Here is a 21,661-nt window from a genome sequence, read left to right as displayed (position 1 = left end):
GGGCTCACTCATAAAAGAATAAGTGGATGGGTTCTGGATGCTCCCTTAAGTTCTATACATGGATAATTCTGCCTCTTTTCCAGAGCTGAGGGTGGCACATTGCTCTTGATGCAGAACCCAGGGGAGCATCTCTGAGCTGGCAGAGAATCTCAGAAGCCTTCCGTTTTCTATGACTTCATCCTAAGATTTAATCTAGTTAATCAAGGCATCTTTTGGACTTGTATATCACTTCAAGGAGACAATAGCCTTACAGAGCTTTCCACCATACAGACTTAATACATGCTGCAGAGAAACTGCAGAACAATTTATTATATGTGATATCTTTATTTTTCACATTTTTTTGTCTTTTTAGGGCTGCACCCATGGCATATGGAAATTCCCAGGCAAGGGGTTGCATCAGAGGTGTAGCTGCCAGCCTATTCTACAGCCACAGCCACACGGGATCCAAGCCACATCTGTGACCTACGCTCACAGCAACGCCGGATCCTCAACCCACTGAGCGAGGCCAGGGATCAAACCCACATCCTCATGGATACTAGTCTGGTTCATTACTGCTGAGCCACGACAGGAACCATGATATCTTTGAAATATCAAGAAGGTTGGGGATTTGTATTTAAGAAACTGAGGATTGGTTCTTACAATGAATCCATCATCACTACTTGGAGGAATCCCATGTTACAAAGAATGGATCCTGCAGGTTTTTTTCTTTGTGCTGAAATCTGCCACAGGCAGGGGAGAAACAAGCTCTGGTCAACATTCCAATGATGATGGGCCTGGGAAACGGTCCCTCTGAAACTGGGTAAGAACCCAGTGATTAATAGTACTTGGTGTTTTAAACAGTTATGGTAATTCAAATGGCTGATGTCAACATTGCTACTATCAGCAGCAACCTAATGCTTCAAGTTTCGTTAAAAATCATGTGTTCGAATTCACATTTTCATGTTGACTTGCTCAGCAAGTAGAGCACAGAAGTTACGGATCCAGATGGTGGATGCCATCATGGCCTTGGATGCACTGCCTGGAACCCCTTCATAAATGAAGAACTTATTCTCTTGGCCACCAGGATGCTGCTGGAAGAGGGCTCTTCTTTGTGGTTGTCTTAGCTCGAGACCACTGCCCTCCTTGGAGTGTATATCTCCTTCTAATGACTGATCGGTATGGGATGGAGGGACCTGGCTTTCTTGTCCTAACTCAGAACTAGAGAGTTGGAAGGGATGCAATTGGAAAATTGGTGACAATGACATCTGGGGAAAATATGTGGATAAATCTCTCCAAATGGTCCCAGAGTATAAGAGAGCTGTGTCTCTTGTGACCTCAGCAGAACTGGATGATAGGATTTGTTTTGTTGATATGGGTCTCCCTTCCCCAGGTACCCCATCTTGCCCAAGTGGCCATGGTGGCAGGGATCAAGGGTGCACATGGGCTCAGCAAAATAGATGTCTGCTCACCTAGGCTAGATGGCTGCAGCTCCTGCTGAATGCTCCATCTACCAGCGCAGAGACCAGCGCAGAGCCTGCAATGGGCACACTTCCCCAGGGGATCGGCCAACCACGTGGTGGCAGGATAATTAAGCTGCAGCACTTCCATTGAGGAAGGGGCTGCATTTCGTTCTTGTTGGAATAGATTATCACACTGGGTGTGGACTTGGCTTCTCTTGCCTCCAATGCTTCTGGAAAACCCACCATTTGTGAACTCATAGTCTGCCTTACCCACTGTCATAGCATCTGACACATTAGCACTTCCCAGCGAGGAACAAATTTGGAGTCTTATATGGAGCCAGGGGGTCCATGCCCGTGGACTTCTCTGGTCTTAACTGTGTTCACCACCATCATGAAGCAGCTTGCTTGTAAAATGTTGGAGTAGCCTTTGATACAGTGAGTTATGGTATCAATTAGGTGACAATGCCACATGGGGTGGGACAGTGTTCTCCAGGAGGCAAAATATGATCTCACTTGGCATCCAATACACAGTGCTATTCCTCCCATAGTCACCCATCTGGGAATGAAGGGGTGAAAACAGGAGTGTCTTTGCTCATTATAACCCCACAATATCCACTACTGAAAGTTGTACTTCCTGTCACTGCTACTTAAGGCTCTGCTGGTCTAGAGGCCTTAACTTCCAAAGGAAAGAATGACTTCTCAGGGGAACCCCAAAATGGTTCTACTGAACTGGAAGTGAATATTGTCACTTGGTTTAGAAGGATTTTTAAAATTCCAAATTTATCTTCTTTTCTAGAATTGTCTTCCATCTCTTTGACTTCTAACCAATGTTTATTTTCTGTAGCTATACTTATATTTACTTACAGAGAAAGAGAACATAAGAGTAGCACACTCCTTCTTTGTCAGCTATCAAGAGGAGAGGGACATTATTTTGTAACTCAAAGCAGCAGCAACAAAGCAGGAAAAGCTCAGGCTTTGAGCCAGATGGGCAGCTGTGTTCAAATCCCAGCTCCTTGATCTACTAAATTACCTAATTTTTCTGAGACTTAGTTTTCTCATCTGTCAAACAAGGATAATGATACCTGTTGTATATCCATGTGGTGAGTGTGAAATAATTAAAGCAGAAGCAAAGCACATCTTGGACTCAGCCTAGGGCCTACTTGGTCATCAGGAGGGGCAGTGTTGGTTTACGCTTCCTGTCTTGCAATCATTATCATAATGATATTAATTAGGATTTATAACTCTGTTAATGATTATAATAATTACTAATAGCACACCATTTCAATCTCAGAAGTTAAGATGATGAATTAGATGTTCACTCTAATCATTGTCAAATGTTGGTTTGCATTTGCCACTCTTTTATTGCTTATTGTTGAGAAGATTGCCATAAAGTAGGTAGAATTCAGAAGTAGTGTTTACCTATGACTTGTAAACTCAGGTTTTGTTTTATTTTATTATCATTATTATTTTTTTTGCTGCACCTGCGACAGATCGAAGTTCCTGGGCCAGAGATCGAATCTGAGCTGCAGCTGCAACCTATGCCACAGCTGTGGCAATGCCAGATCATTAACTCAACGGGCCACAGTGGGAACTCCCTAAACTTGGATCGTAAATGATTGCTGGAACTCCAAGTTTTATTCTGAATAAAAGAGAGCGTAGGTGTTGAAATTTGACTGATGATGAAAACTGATTACCTTATTCCAAGGGTTGGCTTTATTCAAGGGGATGATAAAACTGATACCTTCCATTTCAATAGAGTCCTTGAAGAAATCTTATGATAAGTCACATTTAAACTTTATGATGTGAAAGGCTAAAAAAATGTTCAGGAGAATCATTGCCGCCTCCCATTTTTAATCACTTTTTAAACTGGGATTTCTTGTGCATTTTTGCACACAAGGAATTCTAGTGGGTAGGGTCCTCAGTGGCTTTCTTGGCATGTTCACCAGAGGTGAGAAGTAGGCTCATGCCCCTCCATAGCCTCTGAGGATGCGTTTCTTATCCTTTCCTTGCTGGACAATTTAGAGAAGAATGATCTGTCAGAGTATTTATAGAAGCCATTAGCATGATGAGTGAAGGCTTCGGATAACTGATGGCTCTTTAAAAATATGGCCTTAAGAAGAGGAAAGAGAAACTTGTAGGGTGTCTTTTCCAAATAGCAGATTGCTATATTTGGGTGGTCTGAGGATTATGACAAATGTCAAGGACCACACACCGCACAAAAACAGCTCATTATAGCTGCACACGCAGAATGCCATGTTCAAGGTTGAGTGGCTGATTTTGCTGCAAACACTAATTTCCAGATTATACAATTTGAAATTTTTAATTAGCCATGAATCCTTGTAGGGATAACTTTGCTACACTTCTTTATGTGTTGTAAAAATAAGTCAGACTCTGCTTCAGCCACCCAAGACCTACAATAAAGGTTTCTGTGTGATAGTGATAGTTTCCTCTTCAAATGCTAATTTTGAAAATTCATATTTCAGAAGAATTAGTGGCTCAATCCTGTGGTCATTCTGCATTTCTAAATGTCATTAAAATTAATGAATTCTGAAAATGAAAAGAATAAAGCTGGTCTTTTCAGTTTGACTGAAATGTTCCTGTTGAATAACATCAGATCCAGTAAATCACTTAAATCTGTTGGTGATACACACCTTTTAAATGACTGTTGGATTCATGCACAATACTTTTATTGTTGAGAATGTGGTGTGAACAGTATGGAGGACAAAATAATAAAGATTCATTGAATGTCCTGGGCTATTTAGACTCAATATGCATCATATTGAGAGAATGCGAAAATTCAATGAAATGCCAAAACCACCATCGTTGGTAATGGAGGCATTCCAGAAAAGATTGCATTCTTAGGGATGTCGCCAGAAGATATTTTAGTGTGTGTTTGTACACAAAAATATGAATAAATATATATGGAAAAATAGAAAGCATATACTATATATAGATATATATTTATATTTGTATATATATATATTTATATTTGTGTGTATATATATATATATATATATATATTTAGAATGTTACAACAGACCAGATAATATAATTCTATGTATTAAATGCAAGGTTACAGATGGACTACCAACATTCTTGCCTCCCTTATTTAACTTTTGCATTTCTTTCCTCTACTGAGTAGGTTATGTCAAATCATTTCCTGCCGACTCTATGAGTGTATGTTTTCCCTCTATTCCAGATCCTTCCAAACTCATGTTTTAGAGAGTCTCTGTAGGATAGCGGATTTTCTTCTGAAGTTCTAGAACTCAGATGTTTCTATAATTTTCTTGTAGGCTTAAAGCTTCAGGAAGCCAAAAAGTTTTGATTCTTTAATGTTTTTTCCTGAAGGCTGTTCTAAACCTGTGCCATCTAAACCAAGGGGTGCACTGGAGTTGCCATTGTGGCTCAGTGACAACGAACCAGACCAATATCCGTGAGGATGTGGGTTTGATTCCTGGCCTCACTCAGTGGGTTAAGGATCTGGTGTTGCCGTGAGCTGTGGTGTAGTTCACAGACTTGGCTTGGATCCCGAGTTGCTATGGCTGTGGTATAGGCTGGCAGCTGTAGCTCCGATTCAACCCCTAGCCTGGGAACTTCCATGTACTGCAGGTGTGGCTCTAAAAAGCAAATAAATAAATAAATAAATAAATAAATAAATAAATAAATAAAATAAAATAAGAGGTGCTCTTGTGCAACCTTGTGATTCATCTGTAAGCATCCCCGTCTTGTACGTGGGGACACCAAGGTATAGAGAGGTCAAGTGCCTCCTCTGAGTTCAGACTCGGTCATAGGAGCCAGAGCTGGAGGGCTGTCTCTGTGCATAGTGTGACCAGGCGGGTCCCCTACGGTGCTTTGGGTGTTGGGCCCTCTCCAGTACCATTTTATAGCTGTCTCATCTGTAAACATTGTTCCTGAGACGTACACTTTATCGTACCCAGGTTTCAATCCATTTCCTTTGGTCTCAGAACCAAGGACTTGGTTTTCTTCAGAACAATCATTTCTTCAGATTTTCCTTTCGACCCAGTTTCTCTAGCTCTCCTCTACATTTAGAGGGTTATTTTGTACAAGAATATTTTCTTCTTCTCTGTGGGGACACTATGGGTGAGATAAAAGTCGAGGTCTAGCAGTTCCATAACAATCAAATATTCATCCTTGATTTTCCAATTTTGTTTTGTAGGATGTGAAAGTGATCAGCTAAACACTCTGCGCCTAAGTATTTTAATCTATAAAGTGATGCCATTTGGGCCTGCTTTCTTCACAAGGTTCATGTAAAGAATAACATATAAAATAAATTTGAGGAGTTCCCATCGTAGCGTAGTGGAAATAATCCAACTAGGAACCATGAGGTTGCAAGTTCGATCTCTAGCCTCACTGAGTGGGCTAAGGATCCTGCATTGCCATGAGCTGTGGTGTAGTCTGCAGACATGGCTTGGATCTGGCATTTCTGTGGCTGCGGCGTGGGTTGGCAGCTGTAGCTCCGATCAGACCCCTAGCCTGGGAACCTCCATATGCTGTGGGTGCGGCCCTAAAAAAGCAATAAATAAATAAGTAAATAAATAAATAAATAAATAAATAAAATTTGGAAACACTCAATATTAAGAAAAAGTCATCAGAAAACTAGGCCACCGATAACTGGAGGAAAAGACTGGTTTATCATAGATAATTATGCCATGGGCCACCAACTCGGAACATGGAATTCTCAAATCAGTGAAAATCCACAAGCAGTTCCCTAAATTCTTTCTATTTGTTTAAACTTCCTTTGCATCATGCTGTCTTGCTTTCTCCCCTCCACCAAAAAAAAAAAAAAACAAAAAACCAACCTACCTGAATAAGTCTGTTTTATTCATTAGCTAATTTGATTTTGAATTTTCTTCTGTTGAGCCTCTGCTATATAAGCAATGACAGTATAGTCTGAATCCTGACCTAATTTATTGCTCTGGTCAAATTAGTTAACTTTTCTAAGACTTTATTTAAAAAGTTCTTTTTTGGTTGTGCCCATGGTATACAGAAGTTCCAGGGTCAGTGATCACCCTGACCTGGATTCTTAACCTGCCGAGCCACCAGGGAACTCCCTCTGAGACCTTTTATTTATTTATTTTTTTGGCCACATCCATGGCATCTGGAAGTTCCCAGAGCAAGGATCAAACTTGTGTCGCTGTAGCAAATCAAGATGTTGTAGTTGACAATGCCAGATCCTTAACCTGCTGCACCACAAGGGAAGTCCTATTTTTAAATAAATAGTCATTCCTTTCATAAGGATAGAATGAGATAATGTTATTTGTAGAGTGCTTAGTATTGTGCCTTGATATTTGGTATTTGATAAATGGCATCTGTCTGGTATCCTGATTTATTCATCACCATGATTTATTCTGAATCAAGACAATATTTACACATTTTTCTTTTTTGATCTAATGATTTGACCAACTTCCTAGGTGCATATCTAACCCAGGTAATTGCATAAGAAATTTTAAAAATTGTGAATATGCTTATTTAATAGAAATATTTTTGGAGTTCCCATCGTGGCGTAGTGGTTAACGAATCTGACTAGGAACCATGAGGTTGCGGGTTCGATCCTTGGCCTTGCTCACTGGGTTAAGGATCCTGTGTTGCTATGAGCTGTGGTGTAGGTTGCAGATGTGGCTCAGATCCCGCATTGCTGAGGCTCTGGTATAGGCCGGGGGCAACAGCTCCGACTGGACCCCTAGCCTGGGAACCTCCATATGCCGTGGGAGCGGCCCTAGAAAAAAAGGCGAAAAGACCAAAAAAAAAGAAAGAAATATTTTTAACATTTTCTTGTGGAAAATAAAGTCTTGCACCTCACCCTGGAACCCGTTATGACTAAGCTGAGGTCAAACATGGGGCTAAGTTCCTAGATTTCTCTGCTTAGCACATTGATTTTGTTGCTGACTGTTTTGATCATGATGTCTCTTGCTTCCTGTGCTTAGATTCTTGCCTTTAAGGTTGTTAATGCAGTCAGAGGCAAGCAGTTCATTTTCACTGTTAACCAAAGAAGTCAACTGGTCATGCAGGGGAAAAATATGTCAAGTTAAAACTTCAAGCTGATATCTGATTTTTCTATAAAATATTAGGATTAAATCTTTGGTATGGCATAAAGATAAATTATTGAATTTGTTGTCTTTTAGGAGTTTTGCTGAGGCAAATCCCATATCGACTTTCAAAGGAGAGGCATCTTCTCATTTCATTAAAATCCTGAATGTTTAAATTTAAAACAGTTCTGCAGGACAATTATCATATCCTGTCATATAGCAACATTGAGTATCTCTATTAGGATATCAAACTGGATAGATTTAACAATGATGATGGTGGTAAAAATCATTTGGGAGGCATATGTCAGGGGCTGGAGTTCTGGTCTTGGTTCTGTCTCCAAATAGGTGGGTAATGATACTGGAATGCTGGTCAAAGGACTTCATTTTCTCATCTGCAAAATGAGTAGATTAGAGGTTCTCCAGATTCCTTGCAGCAATAGAATTTTATGAGGTTGCTAGGCATTTGGTGACCTGAGTTTCAGTCTTGGTCTACTTGTGTAAACTCAGAAACTGATATAAACTTTTTACCACACATGTGTCTGTTTAAAATGAGGATGCTAGAATTAGGAGAAAAAATGGTGGGATAAAAATTCTTTTTTTTTCTAAGCATTTTTATTACTAAGAACTAAACCAACAACCGGTCATACCACAACACCAGCAAACCAAGCTACATTTTTGGTTAAAACCCATGATAGTCTAACATCATAATAAACAAACTCACAAAGCTAATTGAGCACAATTCTGGGAAAACGGTTTAAGCTGATGAGACAACTCAGCTGTATTACCATGTAACCTTTAGATTTTTATTAGAAAGGAAAAGAAACCAAGAAAATAAAACAATTCAAGTAGGAAGATAATTGTTAATCAAGGCATCTGGGGTGATGGGAACCATAAGAACAAATCATTAAAATTCTGTAGTTTCAAAAACTCCTTCCTCACAAGTATTTCATTAGAAATTATTTCAGCTAAATAAATATGATTTGATATTTACATTCAGTCCCTGGTTTGGGAAATTCCATATATACGCCCCAGGTGCGGCCATAAAAATAAATAAATAAATAAATAAATAAATAAATAATTCTGATAGACTTGTAATCAAAAGATGAGAAAAGAATTGCTTTCCTAATAGGGTATGTTTTCTGGGATGGGATAGGTGTCTTATAAAAGCTAAATAAATAACAAGTAACACCTTATATTTACCTTGCTGCAGGTGAATAAATAAAGTGACAGAAAATAAATTATTTTCTCTGCTGGCTAAGCACAGAGTCAACCTTCCTTAACAAGGCGATGAAGCAACAGAACAATACTTTGCTTTTTACCTTTATTATGGGAGAATCACATCTCAAGAGAAGTCAGCTTTCAACTTCAGAATTACAGGAAACATAGTTATCATTACCAGTATTTTAATACATACAGTCAATCTACAATTACTCCTTTAGTTCCTACTTAAATATTCCTTGCCATAAAAAATGCTTTAGGACCAAATTGTAAGACTCTAAAAATAAGTTATTTTAAAGCCACGGCACATAACATTTTATATAGATATATAGACACATAGATATCTGCACAAGACTAGCATGTTTTATTTTTTCAAATTGTGTCTTTGGACACAATTTTTAAAATTTAAATATTCTTAAAAACATTTTTTAATTTTAAGAATTGTGTCCAAAGACACAATTATAAAAAATAAGACTTTTTTCCTCTTTTTTTTTACCTTGTTATATTTGTCTGTGTTTATTTTTTTATTTCTTATATTTTTATTTTGATAAAATACAACAATTTAAACCATTTTAACTGTTCCTTTCAGGACATTAAGTACATTCACACTGTTTTTCAACCATCACTACCATCTGTCTCCAGAACTTTCTTACCTTCCCAAACTGAAACTCCATACTGATTAAATAACTCTTTATTTCCTCCCCACTCCATCCCGGTCCCTGGAAACCACCATTCTCCTCTCACTCTCTGTAAATGTGACTGATCTAAATGCCTCATATAAGTGAACTTTAAATTATTTTTCCTTTCATGACTGGTTTATTTTATTTAGCATAATGGATGAATTGTCAAGGTTCATCCTTTCCGTAGCAGGTGTCAGAATTGCCTTTCTTTTGAAGGCTGAATACTAGCCAGCAATAGTGGAAAAATTAAAAATACCTATCAGAGACTTTCATAAGGCCTTCCAACATCACATTCAGAGGGACATAGGGGAATTTAATAAGTGGATGGATTTTGGAGGGGAGTATGCAGAAACTATCTCTTCCATATGCATATCAGCTCTCTGGCCACTCTGTAAGTGCCAATAGCTTAGCAGATATTAAACATTATTTTAATTGCATATTTACTTGTTGCCTTTGAGCACTAGATAATGCTCTTGGAAGTCAGGGATTATGTCTTATTAACCATGACTTCTCTGAAAATTAGCATTGGGCTTGGCACAGAATGGCATTCGTTATTTCTTTGCTGAAAGAATGGAATGAAGAAGTCAGAGGAACTAGTAAATTAACCTCTAATTTTTGTTTGTAATGTTTCCTGCTAATATCCTTTTTTAAAATATTAAGTGTTCTGATCCATGATCCTGGGGTAAACTGCATTTATTTAGGTCTTTTTAAATTTCTTTAAATGATAACTTGTAGTTTTCAGAGTATACATTTTACATTTCTTTTGTTAAATTTATTGGTAAGTATTTTATTCTTTTTGATTCTATTGTAAAGGCAATTTTTTGGCCATGCCAGTGGGATGCTAGAGTTCCAAGGCCAGGGCCTGAATCTGAGGTTAAGTGAATCCTTAACTTCTAGTCCACCAGGGAACTCCATTCTGCTGGTATCTTGATCATTGTTGGGTTTGAAACTAGTAGCATCTCATCTTTTTTGATATTTGTCAGAATTTATCACATTTTTGAACAATGTTGGTGCTAAATAATTATGCTTTGAATCAGTATGGTATTTGGGGGGGATAAAATGTGGGCAATATTTTTATTTCATAAGGATGTGATAAGATAGAAACACATACCTACATAAGTATATATATGAAGCTTCTAACCTATACTCCACATATAGTAACTGTTATTTTTATTAGAACTGCCATGAAGAGTGAAATAATATGAAAAGTCAGCAATCTCTACTTTTACAGTCACCAACCTTAGGATTTTCTACCTGGAACCTATTGATAAATAGGAAAATGAAATCCCATTAACCCTAACCTCTTTGAGACACCAGTTCTAATTGTGACATTTCTTAACCAAAGCAGTAAGAATGAGAATTTGGGGGCTAGGAATCTTATATTTTTCACTTTCTCTTGTTGTTTTCTCAACAGGTAGTCATGAGAAAGCAGAATGAAGAGCCAGAAATAGGTCCCAGCCCACTCCCATCCAGAGCTTTGGTGTATTAGGTGTTACTGGTAGCATATAGGTAACACGAGAGTGTGGACTTATACCTGTTCTGTTCATTTCTATGTCCCTAGAACTTGCCTCATAGTAAGCCTTCAATTCATGTTTTTCCAATGAATGATTGCATCACTATTATTTAAATTTTAAAATTTAACAAAATTTCCTGCACTAATACCTGTAGGTTTTTATTCTAGAAAATGTTCAATGTTTAATGTTGTACAACAAATAATGTAAAAAAAGGGAGGGGATGATGATGGTGGGAGAGGCAGCCAGAAAGACATTTATGTAACCAATGGGGAAAGTATAAAAAAAGCATTCTCTTAGAACTGGTGCTACTATTACAAGTTTGGCTAAATGGCAGTTGTTGTCAGAGGCTGGGAGGAGGCAGAGATGAATAGACAGATCACAGAGTTTTAACCAATGGGGAAAGTATAAAAAAAAGTATTTTAAAACATCTCTTAGAACTTGTGCTACTATTACAAGTTTGGCTAAATGGCTGTAGTTGCCAGGGGTTGGGAGGAGGCAGAGATGAATAGACAGATCACAGAGTTTTAGGGCAAGAAAACTACCCTTAATGATAACACAGTGGTGGATACACACTGTAATACATCTCAAAACCCAGAACATATGCAACACCAAGACTGAACCCTGAAGGAAACTGTGGACTTTGGGTGACAATGACATGTCATGCAGATTCATTGCTTGTAACAAATGTATCACTCAGATGCTGGATGTAGATCGTGGGGAAGGTTGTCTGTGTGGTGACAGGGGTATTTGAGAAATCTTCGTATCTTCTGCCCAAGTTCGTTGTGAACCTAAAACTGCTCTAAAAAATAAAGTTTATTAAAAAAGGGAGTTAGCCTAATGGTAACTTCTAGTATATCTTCCATTGAGCATTAGAAAATAAAACCACTTCCCCTGGAAAGTTAATAAACGATGTCTCTTTTGCTTTCCATCTTCGGCAACATGGCTTAAGCATTTCAGCTACAATGGAAAAAATTGTTACTTTTATTTTCCCAGAAATTATGAGTTTCATTTTATAATAAATGCATAAAAAGTATATGAAACTATAGTGCTTTTTTTACTGCATAAATCCAGCAATGAATTAAATATATTAGTTCACTTCATAAACAGTAATTTAGAACCCAGATTACCCAGGGTAACATGCCAGGTATTCTAACAAATGTACAGATTTTTTTTTTTAGTGATAACCTGCTTTATTTCTGAGGGATATTGCCATTTTCAGATATTTATATATTTTTCATTTGTTCCTCACAGACCTGGGTAGTCAACAGGGAAAGATTTTTTAAAATTTTATTAGATTATAGCTGATTTACAAAGTTGTGTTAATTTCAGATGTACAGCAAGGTAAATTAGTTGTACATAGACATACATCTGTTCCTTTCAGATTCTTTTCCCATATAGGTTACCACACAATACTGAGTACATTTTTCTGAGCTATGCAGTAGGGCCCCTTAGCCATCTAGTCTATATATAGTAGTGTGTATATATCAATCCCAACCCTGTAATTTATCCCCCCCATGTTGCCCCTTTGGTAAACATAAATTTGGTTTTGAAATGTTGAGTCTATTTCTGTTTTTTAAATTCTACTGCGTCATTTCAATTACATTCCACATATTAGTGATCTTATATGATAATTGGCTTTCTCTGCCTGACTTACTTCACATAGTATGATAATTTCTAAGTCCATTCATGTTGTCGCAAATGGCATTATTTTATCTTTTTATGGCTGAGTACTATTCCACCGTATATATGTACCACATCTTCTTTATCCATTCCTCTATCGAAGGACCTTTTGGTTGCATCCATGACTTGTCTATTGTAAATAGTGCTGTGATGAACACTGGGGTGCATGCATCTTTTCTAATTATGCTTTTCTCTGGATAATCCCAGGGGTGGGATTGCTGGATCATATGGTAGTTCTGTATGTTTTTTGAGGAAACCCCATAGTGTTCTTCAGCTTACATTCTCACTAAAAGTGTAGGAGGGTTTCTTTTTCTCCACACCCTCTCCACCATTTTCAACAGGGAAGATCTTAAACTTCCACTCAAGAAGTTTCTATTAATTGGAAAAATTATATATTTTTCACAATAATATAATTAAAGCAAAAGAGAAATTTAAAATGAAAACAATTTCCTTGTACCCAATTATCTTAATAAAATAGTTTTAATTAATTTTTTTTTTAACCTTTCGGACTGTTCATATATGAAGAGTAATCACTACTGGGTCAGAGTTGGTATCCAGAGAAATAATTCATTTACCAAAGTTAAAAAAAAAAAAAGACCAAAAGTAGTACTAGAGGTAAAATGTGTTACTAGTAAATTTGGGAAGAGGTACCAGAGTCAGTAGAACCTTATCAATTAATCAAACACGGGAACAGATCTTGTAAGAACACAGTTGTTAAAATAACCAGCTAAAAAGTCTTTGGAAAGAGTGAATATTGGATGCCTGAGGTTGATGGCCACGGAGAGAGGATTTCCCTTGTTAATGCTTCCTTTACAAACCTCTACCTTACAAAAGAAGCAAATAGGAGAAAAAAGAGGACTCTAAGTGGTGCCCTGGAGAGAGCCCAGGAGGAGCTTGGGAGGGGTTGGCATAGTGGGAGATGAGCTCAGGCGCATGCGCTTGGAGGTGAGGGTGCGCGAAAGCCTCTGAGGTTAGCAGTGTCTTCCACTGCTTTCCGTGGGAGTCACCGGGATTCTCAGGCGTGGGGTTGCACGTCCACCCTCTGTCCTCTTCTGTTGGCCTGGCTGTCAGAGAGACATCTTGGAACGGTTAACACTGTTAAGTGGTATTGGAGAAAGTGTGGTCTCTAACTAGTCTCCCCACAGCCACTCCAGTTCCTCTCACCTAATCTTGTTTCCCACACTGCAATACCCGATATTTAAAAAAATCCTGATTTCACTGCCGCATTGCTCTGAGGTTAAAGAAAAGACTCCTTATCGTGGCTCCAAGGCCGTGCATCATCTGGCCCTCGCTTCCTCTTTTCCTGTGTTCTCGCCTGCTCTCCCTTGCTGTCTGCACCCCAGGCTGCCTGCCTTCCTGCCATTCCTCACCGGGTTCCAGCCTCCCTCCCTCAGTCTGGAATACACACTCCCTTCCTCACGTCCACACTGCCTGGGATCCTTCTAGCATGGCCCATCTCGCCCCCAAGTGTTATTTCCTTGGAAAAACTTTCTTGAGCCAGCAATCTAGTTCAGGTTCCTTTGCTGCACGCTGATCTGAGCGGACACTTTTTTTCTTGCATGGCATTTATTTCCTTTATATTCTCAATAGACTCTAAACCAAGTCTCCAAAAGCCAAAGTTCTTTCTGATGTTATTTCCCATTATATTTCCAGACATCATCACCTCGCTTGAAACTCAATAAATGAACTGCATTTCCAGTTCAAAGGGGATCATGCTTTTCTTACGTTTAAGTCCTTTAGATAATCTTCCATTGTGGTGAGGAGAGCGTTCAGATCCCTAACATGGCTTGTACTCACCTCAGGCTATGCTTTCTGGTCAGTCCCCGACCTTACCTTAACTCAATCTCGTTGTACCAGTGTTTACTGAGCACTAGAATGTACCACACAGGGCTGGTGAGAGGGTTTAACCGGGAACAGGACAGACACTGTGCGGACGCTTATGGAGCTTATGGTCTAGGACAGACATTAAATGATGATTTTTGATGAACCAAATGTCAATAAATTATAAAAATACATCCTCTTCCATTCTTTATGTGCCGGCTGAGATCCCTGGGGGAATTCCTAAAGATGTGGGGACCTATATTTTGGAAACTTGGCTATTTTCGTCTTGTTTATTTTTTCTTTAATTATTTTCATTTTGGTCTCCATGAGCATTTAATGAAGCTCTCTTTGAAAATGCCAGCTGTTCTGAAATGCACGGTGAGGAACCAAGGAAGGCTGTGCTTTGTGTTGTTAAAAGGTAATCTGAGATACCTTAGATTTTGGAAGGGTTTATTTGAGCAAACATTGATTCCCATCAGGCTTTTATAGCGAAGGTGCACAAGCAAGGCAAGGCAGTGACTTGATTGGCTGTAGTTTGGTTGCCCTCTCTAAGAAAGCCTTGTTGGCTCTTTGTGGTGGATTGTTCTTAGGTTACGGTTTCTCAGCCTTGAGGAATTTATAGGAATTGACTCTGGCTTAGATTTCAATTTTCTTCCGTAGGCTGCCAGGGCGTTACAGCCACACTGTCTAATGGCCTCCTTGTTTAATTACTTTAACAGTGTTTTCTTGTTTTGATGTGTGTTATCAGATCTGGTCATAGTATCAGAAGTTGCTATCTTCTTCCTGGAAGGTCAAGCATAGGGGTGGCAGCAAAAATTAAGGCAGCATATTAGGACACTGAAAGAGTAAAGAAGAGTTGACTCCACCTGTCCCACCAAAATGTGTTCAATCTGAGGTAATTCTTGCCTTCCATTTAAAGAGGAATTTAATCTCCAGTGTCTGAATTGCAGCATAATCTATAAAGACCACACGCTGCAGAGTTCGATGCCTTATTTTCTTCACTAGAAAGAATGTGCCCAGGTTGATGATGATGATGATTATTAACAAATTATTAATTTTTGTTACAACTGCCATGTTTGACTTGAGTACATTTAACTGTCACTTATTTAGCTATTTTTGATCATAGATCTTTAAACATTTTTTATCGAAGTGTAGTTAATTTACAATGTGTTAATTTCTACTGTACAGCAAAGTGATTTGCATATATACACACATTCTTTTTCATATTCTTTCCATTATGGTTTATTACAGGATACTTTGTTCCCTTACTATACGGTGGAACCCTGTTGTTCATCCATTCTATATATAATAGTTTGCATCTGCTAATCCCAAACTCCCAATGCATTTCTCCCCCACCTCTCTCTTGATTACAGATATTATTGCACGAACCAACACAAACCGACATGGAATTGTTGCAGCTCATTTTATGCTTCTGGTACTTTGGAGAGAAATTAGAAACCATTAAGGGAGAATTTTGTGTGTTGTTAATCAAGGGAAAAAAAAAAAGAGGGGAAGGGGGGAAGAGGAAAAAGAGAAGAAATTGTCTTTCTCCAAAATGACAGGTAGCAGCTGTGAGCCAAAGGGAACATAACATGGTCTTCACCTTTAGGTTATGGCTTTACATTCAAATGCTCACAACTGTTTTAGAAAGCTTGACGCCCACACGGCAGGATCTTGCTCCTCTTTAATTTTCTCTAATTTGTGTAGTGAATAACCAAATACTCATAATGCAATTAGAAGATAATCAGGCTTGTAATTATGTTAATTGCCGGAGACTTACATCAATCCTCCCGCAAAGTGATAGGATTTCAGGGGAACCATTAGCGGGAGAGAGAGTTAGGGTAAGACTGGGGGGGAGGGGGCCGGTGCAGAGGGTCCCGATGTCATCCTTTAGCCACACTGAGAAGATGATGGAGCTGGACGGGGACTAGGCCTTCAGGGGAGATGCTTAGAAAGCCGAGTTTTACACCCCAGAACATCAATCTCTTTTGTTGGTCTTTTTTTTCTATAAATAATCACACTGTCCCCCTATACTTACCATAAGAAGCCCAAGTCAAAGAAAACAGGTAAATAAGTGAGAGGAAAAGTGAAAAAGAGAGAATTACTGCTACCCTTTAGCCCTGCTTTCTATGTTACTGAAAAAACAAGGCATGCCACTACCATCAACCCTTCTCCAGAGAAAGCCTCCATTCTCATATGATGATGAGACTGTTGCTTCGGTCTGTCTTTAGCTCTCCCTTTGCTCACTCAACCGGTACGGCCCTGACATTACATTTCTCTCTAAATTCAATACATTAAGAAATTAATTAAGATTTTTCAAGTTGTCTTTGGAGCTGGGCAGCCGGGAGCCTGCTGTGGCTGGCTTTCTCGCCCTCTGCATCAGTACCAACCGTGTGAGAAGCCTGCCCTCTCTCTCTCACTTTCTTCCTTTTCCTTTCTTCCACCTACTTCTGTTGTGTGGCATGGCAGGTGAAAAAAACTTGTGGTGTGGTTTCACTTAAAAAAGATTTTTGCCACCACATTTTTACCACCTCGTGAAGTTAAAATTACCTCACAAAGGGACGTTGAGAAAAGGGAACCCTTTCTCATATCTGTTGATGGGAAAGTAAATGGGTGTAGCCACTGTGGAAAACAGAATGGAGGCTCTTGGAAAAATTTAAAAAAGAGCTACCATACAGATCCAGCAATTTCACCTCTGGGCATCTATCTGAAGGAAATGAGACCTTTATCTCAAAGAGATATCTGCACCTCCATGTCCATTGCAGCAATTTTTACAAATAGCTAAGCCATGGAAACAATCTAAGTGTTTGTAAATGAATAAGTGGATAAAGAACATGTGGTATATACATATACAGGCAGTGGAAGATTATTCAGTCTTAAGGTAGAAGGAAATCCTGTCACTTGAGCAACATGGATAAACCTTGAAGACATTATGCTAAGTAAAATAAGACAAAGACAAATACTGTATGATATCACTTATGTGTAGAATCTAAAGAAAAACCAAAGTCATAAAACCGGGGCGCAGATTGCTGGTTGCCAGGGTTGGGTGGGTTTGGGGGTGGCACGGGAAATAGGTGAAGGTGGTCCAAGCTACAAAACTTCTAGTCATAAGATGAGTAGCTCCTGGGATACAATGTAAAGCATGGTGATTATAGTTAGCAATACTCTATGGTATATTTGAAAGTTTCTAAGAAAGAAAGATCTTAAAAGTAGTTGCCACAAGAAAAAAAATCTTTTAACTGTATGAGGTGATGGATGTTAACTAAACTTACTGTGGTCATCATTTCACAATACGTACAAATACCACATCGTTATGTTATAGTCTTTAAACTAACACAATAGTTTATGTCAATTATATCTCAATAAAACTGGGGGTGGGGGAAGGGAAGGAAAAACCAAAAAGACCACACGCAGGTCATCTAGGAATAGAGAGCTTTGTTAGAACTGATGCTAAAGTATATATATAATATATATATACATATATATAATATAAAGTGTATATCTAAAATAGGGCTGTACCAGTGGCATGTGGAAGTTCCCAGGATAGGGGTCAAATCAGCGCTGCAGCTGCAGCCACAGACACAGCAACTTGGGATCTGAACCACATCTGCGACTTACATGGCAGCTTGAGGCAATGCCAGATCCTTAACTAACTGTGTGAGGCCGGGGATTGAACCCACATCCTCATCAATACTAGATGGGTTCTTAACAGGCTGAGCCACAATGGGAACTCCTAAAGTATATTTAATTATCATCAATCCCCTTGGTCAAAATGGGGGAGAATTACCTTACAAAGATTTTGTTTTTTATCTATAGAGAAAGGATCAGGAGATCTTCTGAGTCATATTTAACTAAATGCCACCTGTCAATTATGAGTAAGACAAATTGAAAGGCTTCTCTTTTTCAAACACAGGCAGGCTAAAATGACCTTATGCAGCAGAAGTAGGTCCATAAACATCAAATCTTTACTACTGTTGCTCAGCATGAATACACACTAATGCTGATTTCCATCGTAACTTATATTTTATATCCTTAATGTCAAAATAAAGTGACAAATTTAGGTTTGTAGTTCACCATATGTTTACTGCTTCTTGGCCATTTGGGAAACATATTGAAACTATACGGTATATAATTAAACTGTAAGAATGCTGTGAGCTGAGTTAAATAAGGTGTGTTATGTAACATTCTCTCATTTTCTATTGCATTTTTGATTGTTAACCATTAAAGCAAACACAGGTTTTTCTGGTTTGTGAAAAGTTGAGTCATGAAAATGACCCACATGATTAGACTTTACTGGCTACTAGAAAGTCAGACAGGAACATCTATGCTGAACTAAGAGCTATTTTTAAAAGGAAGTAGTTCCTTAGAAGGTGCTGGTCACCAGGCAGTTTATTTTGAAATAAGAAGATGATGCTGTCATCAATAAAAGCATAACAATCAGTTAAAAATATTCAAGAATAAATGAGGGATTTGAGAAAAGGCTAAGTTTCATGATAGGAAAATATATTACTCATAAAAACTAGAAACTTTTCCTGTAACTTATTTACTGTTGGCAAATTGTCCAAAAACCTAATTAGATAAGTTGATGTTCTTGGAAGAGATCTCAGACTAGCTCATTACATTAACGCCATAAATTTGTTCGTTCAGAAATTCCTGAGTAAGCAACAAATCACACAGAGAGTTTCTTGCTTTTTCTCATTCCTTAATTTCAACTTTTGTCGTTGGCTAAAATCTTATTTTTACGCTGCAGAGAAGTAATTGACTCAGAAAAATTTATTTAGTTTATAAACCATCACTTCAAATCAGAGGCAGATTTGGAGATAATTTAGTTAACATTCTGTGATTTCTCATCAATATAAAAAGTGAATTTCATCTCCAATCTCTTTAGTCTTCAAAATAAGAATAGAATTTATGATAGTATTGTTAAGGAAGGCAAAGATATTAATACTAAAAACTGTACTCCTTAAGATTGAAAATGGTTTTATAAACATTTTTTTTTTTTTTTAATTTTCAGTCTTTCAAGGTCATGGAACCATGGAAATGCTAACGGTAGAAGAGCAATCCAGTAATTTTGGTCAAATTTCCAATGACTAGGTGGCTTACATTCTACCTACATATAGGTAAATATACTATATATTATTTATAAATAACTTTTCTGTAGGCGGTAGATGGGATATAGTATTTTCTATTTTAAAATATCACATTTTAGCCCAGTTTCATAAAATGCTATAAAGACAAATAAAAATACATTGTGCTTTCATATTTCTTCATTTCCTTTACCAACAAACTTTTTTTCTATGTTCCAGTTTCTCTTATAATTAACAAATTTGGGTCTGTGCAGATTTTCCCCAAATTGCATCCAGGTTCCTATTAATTCTGTAGCAAGATTTTAGTTTATCCTACTTCATGCTGATTTATTTCCTTACTTGTTAAAATACTTCCAATGAGTGATTAATGCAATGGAGAGTAGCTAAAACCTATATTTAAAATTTAAAAGATTATTGGGTCCAGACATCCTGAAAGTATTAAAAAATGGGAGGAAAGTGGCTAGACATGAAAACTGAAATTACTTTACTTAAGAACTAGTATTTGTCAAAATCAAGGTTATGGCTCTGGACAGGGACATTCAAAACATGTTTTAAAAGAAAATATTCCAGCTGTATAACCTGAAATCCTCTGTGAAAACTCCAGAAAGAATTGCCTGAAGGTATGACTAAATTATTTAAGGCTGGTTCTTTTTGAAGTTTAATTTGTATCCCTAAATGATATTAACAGCCAAAAAGAGATTCAGAGTTAAAAATGGATATATGCCACTTATGTGATTAAAAAACCCCAAACCAGTAGTATGTTTGTATACGTACATAGAAGTTAACCCTCCTTGGTTTAAATAGAAAAAACTAAAAGAAATGAGAAAAACTAAGAAATTTTGTCTTTGGAAATTGAATCCTGTTATCATTGGTTCCGGCTAAGAGATACCTAAATGATTATGTAAAGGATTTTAATTGTTGAAGAGGATAGGCTAATGAAGAGTTAAATATGTACCTTCCATTTACAGAATAAAAACTGCTTTTTTTTTTTTGGAAAAGAATGTAGAAATAGTAAAACAGGCTTTTGAGGATACTGAGAATTTGTTTTTGTGTGTCTTTGGAGAATTTTAAGAGTAATATAAACATACAACTCTAGATAAAGGTCTGCCTTGAAAATGAATCTTTAAAAATTTGATCAAAGGAGCATGTTAGTTTAGAGACAAAAACCTTTTAGTGGTTGTATGGTCATGGAGGTGAAGATAGTGAAGGATGAGATAGAAAATTAGATTTAAAAATATACCCAGTAATGTAAGTTCATTAAACTCACAGTGGATGATAGTGGAAAGGTTATAAATCTTGGATGAAAGGATATGATTACAAAAAGGGCCTGTAAAATTTAAGAAACCTCTGAATTTAAACCCAAAATATACCATAAGATGGAAATAAATCTTATGCACCAAAACTGCATGTAAAGGCTTATATGTACATCAAATATGGTATTTCATTTCACAAAATGTTCAGAATATGCCATTTTGCAAATGGCATTGTAACTATGGAAAAGTGTACCCTCTCTTTTTCAACAGTTTGTGGCTTAAAGTAACACATCAATTGGAATTAATCACTGGTTTTTCAGCTGTGTTAAAACCAAATGAATGTTGGGTTACAAAAATGTATTTTTAAAGGAGTACCATAAAATGTGTTTATGAGTTATAAGACTATAAATTATTGATGAGTTTTTTAGAGTGAAGTTGCCAAATGATACCTACGGAGAAATCTTAAGAAAATGGAAAATTAAGAGAATAATGAAATCATTGAATTATGATCGCACATTTGAGGGGTGGGAATTGCCGAACAAGCTTGGCATTGACAGGTTCTCCTAAAAGGAAGTGAAGAGAAAAGCCTCCGTATGGTTATTTGAATGAATGCTTTAATTATTATTTTTGTTAAAGTATCATACTATTACTGGCATGGAAAGAAGAATCTATAAAGCATTTTGATTAAGCACACTAAAATTATGTTTCTCTAGTTAATATATGAACCAAATTAGAATTTATTGAAGATAAAAATGTCACTTTAGATATGTAATAACTCCTGTGGTCTCAGATGAAAGGTAATATCTCAAACGGATGGTAAAAGATTAAGTCCGTTTTACATAATAACTCATGTAATTTAGAAAGCCATTGACTGGATGGAAAAGGGCTCTGTTTTTAATGCTTCTGATTTTCCTATAAATAG

The sequence above is a fragment of the Phacochoerus africanus genome, chromosome 6 (genome assembly GCF_016906955.1).
Source record: "Phacochoerus africanus isolate WHEZ1 chromosome 6, ROS_Pafr_v1, whole genome shotgun sequence".
In the NCBI taxonomy this organism is placed as follows: Eukaryota; Metazoa; Chordata; class Mammalia; order Artiodactyla; family Suidae; genus Phacochoerus; species Phacochoerus africanus.
This window is presented reverse-complemented; position numbering follows the sequence as displayed.